A 12,498-nucleotide genomic window follows, 5' to 3' on the forward strand; every position below is an offset into this window, starting at 1 on the left:
CACTTGCTGCGAATTCTCCTACTGACTTAAGTGGAAGGAGGACTGTATCCTGAAGATTCCCCAGAAAACTGAATAAGAATTTTAGTGAAATATTCAAGGAAGCATACTCCCTGCTACACCTAATTACAATATTCTTTTTTTATTATTCTTAAACTGTGGTGATCCACAGATGTTCTTAAAAACACAGTGGCAACGTCAAAGAAAGTTGGTGGGCGAATCTGAAACATGTGAGACAGCTTACCAAGAAAAACAAACAAACAAACTACAGCAGATAAAACAGTATCTAGTTTATTACATATAGAAAGAGATTTCCAGAATTTACAAACACCCACATTTTCATTCCAGGGAAAGAGTTAATTTGAAAAGTTCACCCTTTTTTCGTGTTCATTTTGTTTTGTGGTTTCCTGTTGGTTGTTTTTTTTTCTTTTTTCTTTTCTTTACAATATATACAATGGAAGACTTTGATTTCTTTTTTTTTTCTGATTTTTTTGTCAGTTCCTGTGCAATTGATGAATTCAAGTTGACACTTGTAAATACCATGTACAGTAAATTTTGTCTTCATTGTAGTTAATACAGACTATTATTTTACAAGGAGTACAAAATTACTTTTCTTTTGGAAAGAACTCAACTCAACATCAGGGTTATCTTACAACTGATAGTATCAGTAAATATGACTGTACAATCAAGGCCCAGGGACCAATGACTCGTATTATATTATTTTCTGAATTACAATCTTAAAACAAGAATAGTACCCTAACTCTATTCTTAGAAGCCTTGTTTTAAGCAGGTTTCCCACTCTGTTTACAACAGAATATAGTATACCTCAGTTCCACATCAAAAAAGATGTGCTGTAGGAAAAGTTACATTTTAATTAAAAAAGTACATGTATAAATCAAAACCTATGTTAAATATTTAATACTCTTCAACCAACATTAAGTTTTGTATGTAATAATTTACAATGATGATTTGTCATACAGGTTTTCAGCAGCAAATGAAGTTGTGTAAATGTGCTAGTAAAATACCCATTCTCACCATGACATAGTGGTGGGCACATCAGTTCTTTGTGGCCAGCTAAGTCCTTATGGTAGAGGATGAAGTAAGAGAGACTCATTGTCCAGGTGTCACAGTGCTTCTGCTTGGCACAACACAGGATGTGCAGCTCAGTCAACTAACTCCTGAGGTTTGTGTAAAGTAAACAAACTGAACTGGATGCATCGTACCCATTTACAGAGGAAGAGGAGGAGGAGGAGGTGAGGTCCTAGTTGTGATAACATGAAACATTTAGAGTCTTGATACCCATGAGTTAAAAGAAGGATTTGCTGAGGTTGTATAGGTCATCAATCTGAAATGGAAAGAGAAAGAAAATTATCATCATGGGCACTTAAAACATGTTGCTGCAATCATCACACTACCTGCGCCATCCTCCTTTTTTTTTAATGTTGCCATTTTGTTTTGGTTTTGTCTGTTTTGTTTAAAGCATTATCATCCAAACTGAAAACATTAGCACCTTGAAAAATGATGGCATTCACATTTGAACTGTACTGGAGCATCTGAATCCCCAAAAGCATTTCAAACAGATGTTGGCGAGAAAACTCCAAGCAGTCAGAAATACACGTAGAATTTGTAAGAGATTCACCTAAGCAGAAACAATTTAATGTCTATAATGATTAACCCTGACAAACTCCTGTGACTAAAAAAAAAATAAAAAAAAGCAAAGCTCAAACCGTTAGCCTGCTGCTGGCATTTTCACCCACTCCAAGATCTGGGCCTCCTTGTAGGGCTTCCTGGCCACCCCCAAATGCCACGTTTTGCATCCACATGATGGAGCGGGGCTCCCGGTGCCCTTCGGTCTGGCATCCCGCTGGGAACCCCAGGGCAGAGCCTTCAGCCCCCGGCAGGACGCGGTTCCCACTGGGGCCTGTGTAACACCCCCGTGAAATGAATACTGGTTTTGTTTGAGCGGGGGTTAGAGGACTGCCGCCACTTACATCTGGGGAGTTTCACACCAAAACTGATGAAGCAAGACTTAGATTTTACATAAACGTGTGTCTATTTCTATATTTAATATTAACTACTCCTGAAAAGATATGTAAATAGCGTATTTTCCTCAGTACAAATAAAGGCTTCCCATAGACACACTGAATGAAGTATGAAACTGAAAAGACCTCCTGTCCTATATTCTTTAATTGCCCAAGAAACAGAATTTACTTTGTGTGGTCCTTCAAGTGAAAGGAAAGCCTATCCTTGCGAGTGATGTGTGGTATGCTGTGAAAACTCCCCAGAGAATTATCTCACAGATCTCTTATTTACTTTCAACTTTCTTCTGCACTCATGTTGCGATCTACTGGAATGTTCCTCCCAGGATATCTATGTACACCGTCGCAGAGCCTTGCAGTGTTCAGCTATGCTGCACCTAAAATTAGCCAGCAATGCCGTACTGCATTAATAAAGACTAACGACCAAGAAGAAATGGCTTAAATTAAATTGAGGAGTGATGCGTGCATGGAAGGGTGCGTTTCACACCCAGCTGGGGCCCAGCAGGGCTGCAGGAAGAGTTCGGTGACCACCAGCAGGGCCCCAGCCTGACCCTGCTTGGACAGGGCACGATAGAGAAGACAGGTGCCCACCTCGTCAGAGCTTATTGTATTAAAGGAATTGTATATATATATATATATAAGTAATAATTTGCAGTGTCACAGTTAGCTATCAGATCTCTTAACTAGCATTCAGGTAATCTCAACTGAAATATATAATCTAGAAAACAAAATGGTTCATCCAGTTCAATTCCTCACCCTTTCAGTCAATGTATTCCAAGCACGACTCACAGGCGAGTGAGTAGCATTGCTGGATTGAGAAGTCCGAAAAGCAAAGGAAGAAAGAACAACAAGTCTATCCGAAAAAGAAAGCACTTCCTAGAGGAATTCACTAAGAAAATAGTTCTGGGGATAATCACAGTTACAGCAACCCAGACACTCGCATACTGAACTCCTGAGCACGTGTCAAAGGAATAGAAAAAAATAAATAAATAACCCAAAACCCAGCAGGCTGAAATATCTGGGAGTTTGAGACTGGGGATGACGGAACTGAGCCATGCAGGGTGTGAACAGGAGAGCGCTGTGTTTCAGCCCAACTTCAGCTGCAGGTGTGCCAGGGGCACGGACCCTGTCTTCAACCTTGTCATTGCACCTCCATCCGGCATCTTCAGTACAACACGGAAACCTACTTGGTACCCCCTCTACAAAATATGTTGGGTGGTGGTGGTGAAGTATCAAGCAGGAAAAAGAAACTGATGCAAGTTAATTGGAAAGCATTACCAGATCAAAACTCAGTTGTTTCAGTCCGTAATGATATTCCAGTGCACAAGTGTCAGCGATCTTGTAAGAGAACTAGCATCATCAAGGAGTTCTGTTTAGAAGTTGTTTTAAAGAATTCCTATCGCTTCCCACGGTCTAGAAGTCCATTTAAAAACTGCTCATTGCTTTGGCCTAAGCCAAACACCCCCCACCTTTAGAACTTCAATTAAACAAACAAAAAACAATCCAAAGCTATTCCAGTTCTTGGGGTGTCAACGCACATGTTTAAAACCTGCTACACGTTTTCTATGATTTCAGAACAACAAGCTATACTGGAGGAGGATAAATTCTGATTTTGTGAGAGGAAAGAATGAGACTGTATGTTATGGACCCTCCGAGACTGCTGATTGCAATGATTTGCTTTCAACTCCCCAATTCCTTTTACAAATCTCTTCCCCAAAACAAGGACTGTGCACGCGAGAACAATGCCTGCTACTACCACGATTTGTCTAAACGCCCCAAGTGCCCAGAAAGCAGCCCTGAGAGCGACGGAAAACTCTGGAGATGATGGAGATGGAGAGTCACTGGAAACTGCCAACCTGTAGGGCTTTGATCCAGGCAATTCTCATCTGTGCACAACTTCTAGCAAAAAGCCCCGTCCTCACTTTTAGAGTACAAAAGCTCTTTGTTAGACTCAAAGGAGCAGTTCTTAATTTTTTGGCATAATCTTCTCTCCTCAGTGAACGAGTACAGTATGTTTCAAGGAGAAAGCACCTTCTACAGCGCTGAAGTCATCAGCTGGATACCCCATTGTTTCTTATCAACAGCCATCAGCATTTCCTTAACAACATATGAAAACAGTGCGGAAGACAAGTGTTTTAATAGAGAGCACGACGGCTACAGTGAGCTGAGGTAAGGATCATTAAAACCACTGACATCACCGTTGGCAAGCACAGAGAAGGGAAAACCTGTGTTTAATCTATTTCCTATTCACCACAGGCTTTAGCTGGAGTCCCCAATAATGCACTTTGTGGTTGCCTTTATGGAAAAGATTAGCGATGCAAGAAAAATGTACTGAAACAAACAAGCATCTTTAAAAGTTACTGTAAGGTACCTCTGACAAGTAGTCTCTGCTCAACATCTGTTACAGCACACACGCAGATAACACTAATGCACGTTCCAGCTGGCAGCAATTTCTGCTCCAATCTATTAGTCCAGGCAGGATACAACACAACCAACTGCAGTTCCTATTACAGCACAAGGCCCATTCTTAAATCCAGTAACTAAAAATAAGTGGATACCGCATTTTATTTCCATTATGGGGGAGCTGGAGAGGCATACCTAAAGTTCAAATTCTCAAAGAGCAGAGTGTCTAGACAAGCTACCAATATATCTTTCCTGAAGTTAACTGCATTTTCATACATAAAGGAGGTGCACTGTTAAAATATACTCACGGTGCAATCCTTACTCCCTCCTTACAATCCGCCCTTGTTAAAAGGTACCCAAAGACCAAATGTTTCAGCAAATGCAAAAACTGCAGTGACCCTCAAGTAAAAGACTTCAGTCAGCAGTTAAAGCTCCTGTGTATTGCTGAGGGCCAACAGCGTGTCCTGCCCCAAAAACACTGAGAGAGATGTCCTCCCAAAGGGTCATTCCACTGCAAAAGATGATGTGCAGTAGCTGTTGAATTTCTGTGATCAATGTGGCAAATAAATGCACCTACTTCATCAGGGATGAACATAGTGGGGCAAAGCACAGCTCCCAAATGCCAGAGCTGCTCAATACCCTGCGACAGCTGGACATCCGTGGGACACAATGCTGACAGCAACGGGAAACAGCTCTGAAGGCATCCCTAAAGGAAGGTATCCCTAAAGGCAACAGAGCCAGGGGAATTAAAAGATCACCATTGACTGAAGAAACAGTAGATTTTTCTACATCTGCTGCAGGAAGATCATGTCCCAGTCCTGCTAACCAAACAGATTCTCCAGAACTGTTTCTCTCCCACCAGCATCTTATTTGAAACAACGAACAAGGAACAAATGCATTTGTTGTTTACTTCAGGATTGTACAATGCATCTTATTCTGTGTAGATTAAAGAGGGCTTTAGTACAAAATGAACCCATCTACCTGATACAAAACTAAAAAGTTACAAAATTAAAAGGTCATGAACAAAAGGTCGAAATTAAATAGACAGCCATCATGAAAACACACCAGAAGACTTGTGCAGAGCTTCACAAGTCCCAGTCAGCACCTGACCTGGGCACCTGTGATCTGCCCAGGTAACAAGTGTCTTTAGAAGTCTGACACGAGGTAAACATGTTAAATAGTGCTGAAAAACTCGGTTACAGCTCTCAGTGACTTTTGCATGAGCCATTGTCTAATTATAATGAATTGCCACAGGTCTACTTAAAAGCTGAATTTGTCCATGTCTTTGTGTTCGCCACACTCATGACCATAAGTAGTGTCTGTTTACGTTTTTCTTGGCATTACTAACGTGCACACAGATATGGGAAGTATCCCATTCGGATAAATTAAAAACATCAACCAAAACTTAAACTAGCTCAAATAGCTTCTTTTCAAAGCGATGCATACATACGGTACAATTTTCCCAATCTCACACAGACCTTGAAAGAGTAAAGGAATGCAAGAAGAAACAATGGTTGCTCTAGTATGTTAATTGCAGTCTGAGTACTAACAAAAGGAATTCAAAATAGAACTAAACAAGGTAATTACAACGTTGCTATTTAACTTGACAGGCTATAATCTACATTTAATAAGCCTAGACAAGCTTTTCTTCATTGTACCCCAAAATGCCTATTTCAGCTTTCTTGTGAACATCATAAATAGGGAATTACTGATGATTTGGTTTCACCAAGTCCTTTCCTACCAGACCAGTAATTGGATTTGGTGTTTTCATCCCCTTTTTCTTCTTCGTATAGGTAAACATTTACTGATGGAGGCACATCAAGACTAGTAATAGGTTGTACAGTCTTTCTGCTATGAACTCAGACAAAATTTCCACCTATCACATACAGCATGGGGAAAAAGCCATCTTCCCCTCAAGGGAAGAGTCTTCTCTATTACCCAGAAAGAGATGACAGGAATAAACAAAACTAAATGACTTTTAAAATAAGATGAAGAGCAGAACAACATCCTCACACTTCTGAAGCTCACACTCCTGTTTCCTGTGTTGTGAGTGTAATGGGAACTAAGCCATGGACATTCTTTGAGCGAGCTTCTGCCCAGCGAAGAGCTTGTACATCTAATTTCAACTTTACAGCACGTCAACCTGACTTACACTCACTCAAGACAAAACTAAAGTCTTCACTGAAGTCAGCAAGAAAGGAAAGGCACAGGCAGGAAACCAAGGAGCGACTGCCAGCAAACATCTAGCACAGGGAGAGCGACATCATTAGAGGTCAGGTTTGTCCTTTGCCACCTGTAAGGAGCAGGAAACAAGCCAACTGTCTGCCCTGCTATGTTGATACTGGAAATAGTCCTTCACCACAGAAAAATTGTTTAATGCATCCCCTGCTCTTTTATGCCAAATCAGCAGCACTTACAAGGTTGAACAAAACTGATTTAATTGAATTTCTGATTAAATATCTTTTCAATTATAGGGAAAAATGTACTGAGCTTTTGTTTTTCTTAAAAGAAACAAGATACGACTGGGTTTAAAAAGAAAGACCTTTAATTCTATCAATAGACTCTGTTTAATAAATAAATGCTGCAACTTTCCTTGCTGTGATGCAGCTGAGCATTAGAACAAGAGGACCGCCCTGCAGTTACAAACCAAACAGATGTAGTCCTAGATTCAGGTTGGGTTTTTTTTTCTTCTTTATGATGAAATGGAAAACATGAGAAGAGTATCTGTCATGAAAAAGCGCTACATTGTAAGTGGGATTATCATCGTTTTTCTTCCAGCTTTCTAAGGACAGAAGGTCTGGATCTTTCCCCTGCCTTTGCTAATAGTCCAGGCTGAGTAATCACCTCAAGGCTGAGCCCAGCTTACACAGAGAAATTCCTTCTGTTTCAGGACTGAAAATAATAATGTTACTAGTGCAGTGTTTATGGCTGTATCCTTGAAAGAGAAAACCCCTGCTCAGTGTTTATCTTTATTAAAAAATGTAACTATATATCAACCACGTTAACAAGTAGCATTCAAAAACACATCTTCATTCTGCACTTGGCTTCTCAAAGGAGCGTTCTTAGTGGAGATTTTTTTATTTTACTTATTACTTTAATAGTAATTTGGAATTCAGTAAAACTCAGCAACGCTGGGAACCATTGCAACTGCTCCATCCCTATGGGGAAGCAGATGATCAATGCACTTTTCGATGCGCTCACACACCCTCAACTTGCTACTGATTTAAATACACACAATTAAATTTGACCAACTTGAGTGCATGGAAGCTGTGCTCATACTATATCAAAGAAACTACATCAGCAGCAGAGCTGAGCAACTCCTAACACCCCGTGTAGCTTCCAGAGCATCAAAATACAACTCAGCCACTGAATCGTGTTCGTTATCTTCCTGTGAACCTGTATTTCACCTGCCTTTCTGTGCTGTGGTCTATCTCCCCACTCCTGCAGCCAGCATTACCACTTCTCCTCCCTGCTTTTCTCACCCTATCTTATTAAAAGAATAAAGTGACAACAAGACCCTGCATAATTAGTCGCATCTACCTTGAAATTATTTCTGTGACATGCACTAAATTGTAAGAGTTCCACCTTAAAGCAAGGTTTTGCACCATTTGGTTTAGCTGGAGCCATTTCCTCCCAATGGACAGTAAGGGGAACAAGACGGAAGAAAAATGGCATTTAAAAGGAAGACATACAGAAGCCCCATGGGGGACAACCTGGCCAGCTGACCTTCCCTTTGAAATTCTGCCAGTGCAAATTAAGTAGCTAGTCTGCAGCACTTCTGGCAGCAGTGTGGGAAGGAAGTTCGGCAGTGATTTTGGATGAAACACTTCCTCAATTCCCAACAACAGCACATTAAATATCAGAAAGGATAATAACGGTAATAAGGAAGTGCTGGAGAACACATTCTCAAAAACAAGCCAAGAGCGCACAGGAGGGGATTTGCAGAAACGAAATGCGATGAAGTAGACAAAATGTAACCAGAAGTTCAAAAAGCTGAAGTAGATGCAAAGCACACGTTATTTTGACACCATTTTCCATGACTTAATAATAGCAGTTAAAAACAAATAGAGATAGTGCTTTGTTAAGACAAGGAGAAGGCCTTCGGTAAGTGGCAAAAAGCCCCAGTCAAGTTTGTTATAACTTGAGGCTGCACTAGGAGATTATTGAACCACAGTAATCTGTACTCATCCGAGCTGACCTCCCCAGTGCCTCGTGAGCGGGCGCAGCCGTGCTCAGGAGGCTGTGGGACCCCTGCTCCCCCTCCATCAGCTGCTCACCACCCCAGTTTCCAGCCCTAAGATGCTTCCAGCAGTGTTGGTGACAGCTGGATCACAAATAGCTGCCGTCTGTGGACTTGATGGCTTCATCTTGCAAGGTGAACGGCACATATACAACAAACCTGGGCTTCAGGACAACATGAGGGCAGCCTTCTGGTTAGATCAGGCAAGGGTCGCCAGAGACCTACCCCCTCTCCCACTGCCGCACACGGCTGTAGTGGTGCATCCATGCAGTATTTTCCCCTTCTCAGAACTTCAAACCTGGTGTTCAGGATCCTTTGGCACTTAAACTGACAACTGAAATCCAAGGCACCAGCCAGTTCTACCCTGTTCATACTACATGGCCTTAAACAACAAGAACGCATGTGCACAGGGCAGGGACAAAGTTATCAGTGCTTAAAAATGACATAGCATTTGAGATTTTTCTGACTGTATATTGCCAAGCATTATTCTACATTAGATCAGATTTGTAAAATTAAGAAAACTCTACAAGCAGATAGAATTTCTAAATGGAAAAGGAAACAGAATTCCAACATAGGAATGTGGGTTTTTTTTATTCATAGGACATGAGTTGCACCCTTCTACTCGCACCGATTTTGCGATGAAGATATTCTGAGCTGCGATGGGATTAACCTTAAAAATAATGCTGAGCACTTCAGTGAGGTCTGAGGTAGCCTGTGGCTCACTGTACCATTTGAACACTGAAATGGTTGTTTGGACATAGATGAGGTTTTCGAAACGATTGTTATCCAGCTTATTTTCAGAAACCATGGTAACAAGAAAGGAGGAAACAGAAGGCGATGAGAGGGCACAAAGGCAACGTCATGGATTCCAGACAAGGGGCTACCTCAAGCTGGAAGTCCATGGGCAGAGGAAGCAGCACCTGGCAGGCTCTCCAGGCACCTGTTTGGATACAGCTGTGAGTTAAATCCAAAGGACAAACACCGATCAGAGAAATCAAGGAAGTCCTTTACTGCTGTTTCTTTAGAGCTCCACTCTGTGAAATCCTAAAAGCCTGAATGCCTGCCAATATTGTATTTTAAAGATACGAACAGCTTCAACAGACTAGTCTTCACTTGCTCAGTTGCTATGATTTCAAAAGGGAAACCAATCAACACTCACATTAATAACCTCATTTCAACACCCATCTAGCATTATTAGACCGTATGGTTTCACAAGCAAAAGTCAAAGTAGGTAAAAGTTGTTCTCATCGCAGAATTTGCAGCCAGGCATTTTAATTCAGTGATTCTTAAACTTTTTTAAGGCGTGCCAAGGAGAAAATTTCCCCATATAATGGAAGTTGTTCACAACAGTATCAGCAAGTATCTTGCCGGATGATAGGTACCGTGTTATTGTGACACATAAATCTTCCATCAGTTGTCACATCCAGTATTACGGATAACCCCGTAGAAGCTATTAGTGTAAGTCAACAGAAAATTAAAAGCATATAGTAATACGGATTAGAGGCTTAGCACACACACAAAAGGATCTGTACATGATATTACATCTCATTAAAACATCATTAAGATGTCTTGGTTAATCAATGATTAAAAACATCCACTAAACATTAACCTTGACAAAATATATATAAAATCAGCTTTATGACACAGTATGACTACACTATACAAGCTCATAAAATAAAAAGTTCTCCGTGTTCTTATAACCTAGGACATGAACTTACACCATCTGCCACCCGGTCTTTTTAACCAAGAGAGGAACTTTTAACTACCTTGGGCTGCTGACAGTCTCAGTGGCTACAAGTACAATTGATGCTACAGCTAAACCCCCACAAAAAATAAACTACATTACTCACTCTTTTGTATTCACTTAATACGAAATGTTACTCAGACTCCTGAGTTTGATATTACCCTATGCTTCCTTTTGCCATCAGGTGTTTTAACAACTGTGTACCCCACTACTGAAATCTTTGTTAACGCTCAGCCACACCTCAAATAATCCACTGATTAAAATAGCCTGAAAAGAGCATTTCTAGGCACTTAAGCTTTTTCTTTTCCTTCAGGACAATTGCTCAGCAGACTGCCCAAATGGCAGCTAAACAGGCCAGTTAAGGGGCAAAGACATTCATCTGGAGAGAAGCAGAAATACGGGCAGTTAGCACAAAAACAGACAGCACGAGCAGCATGGCTGGTTGCCAAAAGCGGAAAGTATGTCCAGCCATACTCAAGAAACCTCAGCTTGCACTGGTTTCTTTGGTCTGGCTTCCTGAGTAACTGGAGCTCATGCGACTGATTTCAGAGATACCAAGTTGCCTGATGATTTGTAAAAATCTCCGGCCGAGTAAAGGACTCCGTTTCTGAGGCACAGCTCCAGCCAGCGTGGCTCAAGAGGCAGCAGAGACCAAGGGGATCAGCATCCACCCCAGCACCGTGTCTGGCAGAAGAGGGCAGAGGTGTGCTGGGGGCAAGAAAGGACCCGTCATACAACACATGGAAGAGAAATCTATGGGAAGCAGGGCCTCATTAGTCCCACTGCTCACAGATCATCTGTTGGGATTTGCAGTTTTGCTCAGAGCAGTGTTTTGTCACTACCGTCACTGTTACATTATACAAAGTATATTAAATTCTTAAATATTACACGAGATTTCACGGCTCGTGTATCGTATGTGGGAGGTCAAACAAGGTGAGTAACATTCTGCTCAGCCTCACCATATCATTTAAAAACCAGAAGCCTGCAGTATACGTCAAGGAGCAAGTGCAGTCACAACGAATGCCTGAAATGGAGGCACCCTGATGTGCAGAGCAAAAATATCAGTGGTTATAACAAGCAACAGTGCAGTTTTTAGAGAAACTCTTGCAGCTTGGATCTTAGTTACAAAGGTAACCCAAACCACAGCAAGACCACAGCCAAGCAGCTATGTGATTCGGTGTGTCTCGTGGGAAGTCACTTCCAAAGGTCCTGTCTACCTGTATCTATCCTGAAAATCCATATACCTGGGGGAATAGTAGCAGATAATAACAATTAAGCATGTTCTAAGAAAACTTTCTACAAGATAGGAACTAAAATACCCCCGAAGTTGCTCATGAGACATCCTTTATGCAACTAGTATCAAAAAATGAAGGTAGTGTGCTGCCAGGGACAACAGAGAAGTGGTAGATAAAAAATTCTCACCAAAAAGCTATTAAATTCCCTGGCATAATTCCTTAATTATCCAAGGGAAAATGAAAATAAAAATATTTTTGTTAATACAGGCAACATAAGCAGATTTGAAATACTTCCAACTTTGAGAGAAAAAAGCAAAAAACTAATATGATCGATAAATAAGCTTGAATGTAACAAGTTGAAGAAATGGTATTCTAAGCGAACCATCCATCTCATTGAGCCGAGTTTCTCTCCCTGTCCCTTCCAAAACCTTTTCCACTTTCAGAAGGTATCTTTTTAAAATTCTCCCTGCATCCCTTTCCTTATCCAACAAACTACTGCACTCATTTTATTTTTTATTTTTTAAGATCTTCATGTGCTTGGAAACTCTCTGCACACCTAGTGGTAGGGACTGCAGATGTCCTTGCTACAGTTAGAACAGATGAAGAATGGCAGAAAGCATCTAGACTTCTACTTGCTAGCTGCCTATTCATGCCTGCATCAAAAATCATTTAAGTCTAATTTTAGGTCCATTTCTCTTATATAAAAGCTTTAATTAAGTTTTATAATAAAAATGCTAGTTTTATCTTTGTTTTTTCATGGGCTTTGGGGGAAGAAAACAAACAACAAATGCCCAGCACAACAACCAAAGAGAGGCCAGTCTACATTATTTTTCCATCTGT

At 40.9% G+C, this 12,498-nt stretch overlaps 1 protein-coding gene across 3 annotated transcripts in view; it reads right to left on the reverse strand.

Annotated features, from left to right (window-relative positions):
- Nucleotides 1-267: 267 nt before the first annotated feature.
- IRS1 (insulin receptor substrate 1) overlaps nt 268-12,498 on the reverse strand; it is a 50,779-nt gene continuing 38,548 nt past the window's right edge. For all 3 annotated transcript variants that reach the window (XR_011099237.1, XR_011099238.1, XM_068691654.1), the window contains one exon: nt 268-1,342. The gene's annotated coding sequence lies outside the window, so the exon portion shown is untranslated. The remainder of the gene's footprint in view (nt 1,343-12,498) is intronic.

Source organism: Anas acuta, chromosome 9, assembly GCF_963932015.1.
Source record: "Anas acuta chromosome 9, bAnaAcu1.1, whole genome shotgun sequence".
NCBI lineage: Eukaryota > Metazoa > Chordata > Aves > Anseriformes > Anatidae > Anas > Anas acuta.